At 28.5% G+C, this 6,161-nt stretch overlaps 1 long non-coding RNA gene across 1 annotated transcript; it reads right to left on the reverse strand.

The window, feature by feature from the left end:
- Nucleotides 1-4,519: 4,519 nt before the first annotated feature.
- LOC140433392 (uncharacterized) lies at nucleotides 4,520-5,165 on the reverse strand. Its single transcript, XR_011949950.1, has 3 exons — nucleotides 4,944-5,165; nucleotides 4,597-4,840; nucleotides 4,520-4,537 (listed from the first exon to the last, which is right to left on the reverse strand). It is a non-coding gene; the product is annotated as an uncharacterized lncRNA (long non-coding RNA).
- Nucleotides 5,166-6,161: the final 996 nt, after the last annotated feature.

A 6,161-nucleotide genomic window follows, 5' to 3' on the forward strand; every position in this document is an offset into this window, starting at 1 on the left:
GAAGAGAAGTGCATTCTATTTTGAGATAAGAAATTCCAGATACGTATAGAAAACCCCTCCAAAATTATAGCAATATTTCAGCCTCCAACCCGATACAGATGTGATGCGATTTTCTGTTGCTAACATGTTTGTCGGTATTGATTTTACGTTAACTTTATGAAAAGTATATTCTAAAAAGAAAATTTAGAAAACTAAAATCACAAATAATAGTGTTCTGGTATATTAATTCATTTATATAAACAAACTAGATGTTATTTTAACGACAGTAATAAAGTTAATGTACCTCAACTGTCGTGGTAATTGATAGAAAAACTGTAATCCATAATATTTGAACAGTAAGGAACAGACTTTGAAGATTAAGGATCATTAATAATTAATAGTGTAACAGTTGATTAAAAATAAGTATATATAGATAACAATAAGCTAGCATACATACTTAGTATTTAATAACAGTGATTATTATTGTACAATTTTGTCTACTTTGTCTACTTGTGAGGAAAAAAGTTTACAATTTTTTAAGAAAACTAATTACGTCACTCATTGTGTAATTAGCCTAAAATAATATGTATCTATAATTGATGTCGTGAACACTATGGTCTTCTTTGTACTTGCAATATTCGGCAACAATGTGGTTTACATTTGGCCTGTAGGTACAATGTTTACTAATATTAATTAGTTCCTTCGAGAACCGTGAAATAGATAAGTTAAAAATCTTTTTTTTAAGGCTTCTCATCGAAATTTCCTCCTTTGTTATTATTTTGCTATGTAGGATCAGTTAAATTTATTAAATGGGGTTTATTTCTGTATCTTTTCAATGATTTGGCCACTTTTTTTTCATTAGATGATGCATCAACCACACAGGGTTATTAGCGTGTATGGATTGTGATACAGAGTTAGAACTTAGAGAACAGAATATTAACCATAGCAGTACAATAATAGAAATAATCCTAAATCGATACAAAGTAAAATATTAAATTTTTGATAACAGCTTGCAATCTTTGAGAAAGGCGAAAATATTTTTAGTATCACCACAGTATAGATAACAACCAGTATTCTCACTCTACCGCGGTACCTTTGATCTTTTTAGACAAAATTCGGTGACCTTGACGCCATATTGTCTGGACGAAAACCGTGGACTGGCCCTGCACATATGGACGCGACAGAGCCGACTTTGATTTATTTAACAAAATTGATTTTAATTTCAACCAATTTCAAAACTCTTCTTGCTACTCTTTCATTCTTCGAGAAATTAAAAAAAAAAAACCTAAAATTGTTTCTTTCTCTGCGTTGTATTTATGATTTTGTTTTCTAACGTATCACAACTATTTGTTACAGGACTGTCTTATACACTATCAAAAAAAAATCAAATGGAGAGTTAAGCAACAGTTTTTAATAAATATGCTAGTTTTAAAGCTGTATGGTTATAAAGTAGAATAAAATGCAAAGTTTCATTTCAAAATTCAAATACAGAGTTTGAAATCAGTTAATATATTTTAATTATATGTCACTAAAAACACAAGAGGATGTGAACAAAACTCCTAAATATGTATATTGATTAGTGATTGATCTTACCTGTTCATTGTAATAGACTATTTTGACTTGTTATTTCGATATAAACGATTAAATAATCGTGTTATTGATGTTTCCAAATAATCGTTTTATTATTTTTTTCTTTTAGTTTTATTTTCATATTTTTGAGTATTGAAATTTCTGTTGTTGAATTTTAATAAATAGTACAAACGTATACGGCTAAATAAAGTTGTACAATATTTTTTGAGTATTGAAATTTCTGTTTTGAATTTTAATAAATAGTACAAACGTACAAGGCTGAATAAAGTTGTACAATATTTGAGTGGTCTTTGTTCAAAAGGTGACTAAAATTTATGGTACTAAATCGAAAAACATGTTTTAATAATATTCGGTTGTACAGCTAATATTTCAAAATTCTTTTGAAATATAATGTCAAGTGTACCTCCTTATAAAGTCAACAGAATCAACAGTAGGGATTTTTAGATTATCAAATGTGTCACCGGTTGTATTTTTATAATACAGTCTTATCCTACAAATTAGTTACACTTTTTGAGTAGCTGTCTGGTATATTATTTTTAAATAATATATTAGGGCTGGGTAAACAAAATTTGCTACACAAAACATTTTTGTAAAACTTTTGGCCCCTTGAAGTACATCTTAAACCAACTAATTACTGAATCTTCTACCTCTTGCCTTTTTTCTAGACTGTAAAATTTGAACATTAATGAAATTAGCTAAATTTAACGAAGGACAAAATTTAGATGTAAGTGCCATGTAGTCTTCAATTGTCACATTATCGACACATTTCTTTTCTGTAGAATGTACAGAATGTTTTCTGAATTTTTTATTTAAATAATGGTTTTCCTTCCATAATTTTATAACTGTACTTCATAGCACAATTTTTCTTTGAGTTTTTTCTTACAATCCTTGTTGATGTACATTAGATGTCGTACAAAGGAATCGTACAAAGTGCTAAAAGTAGCGTCATCCTGTTAATGTTAAGAATGTATTTGTGGAAATAAAAAATAAATTTTTAAATGAACTTCATTTATTATTACATGTTGCATTAGATATTACATTTATTTATTTAATAATAACAAAGGTGACAGACCCACTGTCAAAATTAGACAAAAATACATTGTAGATAAATACAATAACAGATAAAAATCAAATATACATGTATAAAATAAGTACACATTAAGTTTACAAAGTATCATTTTGTAGTTTAAAATTTCAGAAGTTAAACAAATTATATCTCATGAGCACTGATTTGCATGTATGAGAAGTCAGATCATACCTATATTTGAACCATAATTAGTTCTGCGATGAGATACATGGAAATGTAAATTCTGAAGAAGTGACCGGGAAAGAATATGAAAAGAAATTAGCTAAAGCAATTTAGGAGTATGGACTATTCTCTATGGATAATTAATTGCTTTTGTTCAAATGTGATTTTAAATGATATTTTACATTGTTGTTTACTTGATCTTGATTAATGTCAATATAATTAATTATTAATGAATTAGAAGAAACGCTCTAATACATTTTTATGGAATATGATCAGATATTTTAGTTACATCTCACTAAAAACATAAGATAATGTGAAGAAAGCCCCTGAATGGGTATATTAATTATTGATTGATATTATCTGTTCATTGTAATAAAAAAGAGTATTTTGACTTATTATATTGTTATAAACAAGTAAATAATGTTTTATTGATGTTTCCAAATAATCAATTATTATTTTTTCTTTTGGTTATATTTTCATGTTTTTCAGTCTTGAAATTTCTCTTCATGAATTGTAATGAATAGTACAAACATACACAGCTAAATAAAGTTATACAATATTTTATTTTAATAATATTCGGCTTTGCAATTAATATGCCAAAAGAATATGAAAAGAAATTAGCTAAAGCAATTTAGGAGTATGGATTATTCTATACACAAATGCTTTTGTTCAAATGTGATTTTGAATATTTTACATTGTTGTTTACTTGATCTTGATTAATGTCAATATAATTAATTATTAAATAATTAGAAGTAATACTCCAATACATTTTTATGGAATATGATCAGATATTTTAGTTACATCTCACTAAAAACATAAGATAATGTGAAGAAAACCCCTAAATAGGTATATTAACTATTAATCGATATTATCTGATCACTGTAATAAAAAAAGAGTATTTTGACTTTTTATATTGATATAAAGAAGTAAATAATGCTTTATTGATGTTTCCAAATAATCAATTTATTATTTTTTCTTTTGGTTATATTTTCATGTTTTTCAGTTTCAAATTTCTCTTCATAAATTTTAATGAATAGTATAAACATACAAAGCTAAATAAAGTTCTACAATATTTTAGTGGAAATTGTTCACAAGGGTGGCTAAAATTTATGGTACTAAATAGAGAAACATATGTTTTAATAATATTCGGCTGTACAGCTAATATGTCAACATTCTTGTGGAAGAGACAGTCAAGTATACTAATAAAGTTAACAAAATCACCATTAGGCATTTTTAGATTACCATATGTCTCACCAGTTCTATTTTCATATCCGTTAAATATGAATATACAATAGTATCTCACAAATTAGTTACACTTTTTGAGTATCTGCCACATATTTCACAACTATGGAATTCTTAAACATTTTTTCATTAAATATCCACACAAATATGTTATAAAATTTCAATTTTTCAATTGTCAATATACTTCTTTTCTATAGACTGTAACTTCTGAAATTTTTTTTTAAATAATGGTTTTCCTTCCTTAATTGTATAACTGTACTTCATAATACATTTTTCAGGGAGTATTTATTGATAATTGTTGTGACACTTGAGTTGAACTTAGTGTTACTGGACGTGTAGTTACATGTTCAGGTTATCCATGGAATATGTTGTTTTTACCAGGAGTAATAGTAATATCCTGAAGTTCAGTTATAGTGGATGGTTTATGTTTAATACTAACATTTTTCTCTATATCCATTGCTGAACTTTTCACTACTTCTAAAAGAAAAAGAGAAAGCTTAGATATGTGTTACATCTTAATTATTTATTTTATTTACCTTCATTAATAGGACATCTTGGAAGACATATGTTTTGGACTACTGCAGAATAAGTATGATCAAAAGTTGATGAGCCCTCCATTAAAGGAAAATTTGTGGGAACCGCTGAAGAATCGATTTTGTCATATCATTCAGAAACATCTTATTGTCGAAATGAGTACCACAAAGACGATGACTTCTATGTAAACGTTCTGCCTTATCCAATTAATCTTCTCGTCCACATGCCATTAACCAAATGTTTGCCCTAAATACAAACATTTTTTAATACACGATAAAAATCCACCGGTAATAAATAATATAACATCTTAACATCTGTAATACACAATTTTAATCCTAATAACACTCACCTATTAACATCTTTTGGAAACGAAAAAAAGCTAACATTACTTTTTCTAGAATTATTACAACACTTTATAGCTGCACAAGTGTGGCAAGTCTTTTTGTTTTTATTTTTGTACATATCGACGTACTTATACAACGCAATTGCGAAATAAAAAATGTATAAAGATTATTTGTATCTATAAATACACAAAAAGTAAACAAATACAATGGCCTCTATATTATTTATCTATGACAAATGACATTGGCCAATGACCAATGAGAGCCGTCAAATTTTTCGGAGTCCAGAGAAAATGGCGTCGCTGTCTGCGCGAGTAAAATGCGCGAACTTTCGCGCCAAAGCGGAGTGGGAATACTGGTTGTTGTCTATACTGTGGTATCACTGTCTTTTCCAAGAGCACTATTTAATATTGATGGTATGTTATACATTTTGCGTTGCGCATCGTACTTGGGGCACTGCAATAAACAATGTTTTACCGTTAAGACACTTTTACACATGTCACACACAGGTTTATCAGCACGTTTTAGTAGGTAGTCGTGTGTTAACCGAGTATAACCAATCTGTAGTCAAGTGAAGGTTACTTGTTTTCTTCTATTGTTAAATTTTGGGAATTTTTTATGATTAATATCAACTTCGTATACCTTGAATGGTGAGTTCTTTCATGTATCCTGCCATATTGAATAAATATTTTTTTAAAGAATGCTTTCAGGTCGGTATTAAGGGATTTCGTACTCTCTTCTGCGTTTGGGTTCGTAGGCGCATTTTTTGCGACTTTGTCTACATCCTAGTTTCCTTCGATTCCAGTATGTGACGGTACCCATATAAAATTAACTTTAATGTTTATATTTTCTGCATATTTTAGTTCCTTTTTAATGAGAAGGAGTAGTTGATGATTGCAGTAGAGTTGGTTTAATGCCATTATTGTGCTAAGAGAATCTCTAATAATGATATTTTTCTTTTTATTTTTGTTAACTATCAGAACTAGTGCTTTTAGTATCGCATACAGTTCAGCTGAGAACGTTGTTGTATATGAAGGTAATTTGTAAACTTCTGTATAATCTGATGAGTAGATTGCTGCCTTAGTTTCGTCTTTGTTTTTGGAGGCATCGGTGTAAACTTTGAAAGAGCTACCATATTTGCTTAATATTTTTAAAAATTCTTGATTAATTTGACTTGCAGGCGTTTCTGATTTGTTTAGGCGCAATAAGCTGATGTCAGTAGAGGG

Source organism: Diabrotica undecimpunctata, chromosome 2, assembly GCF_040954645.1.
Source record: "Diabrotica undecimpunctata isolate CICGRU chromosome 2, icDiaUnde3, whole genome shotgun sequence".
In the NCBI taxonomy this organism is placed as follows: domain Eukaryota; kingdom Metazoa; phylum Arthropoda; class Insecta; order Coleoptera; family Chrysomelidae; genus Diabrotica; species Diabrotica undecimpunctata.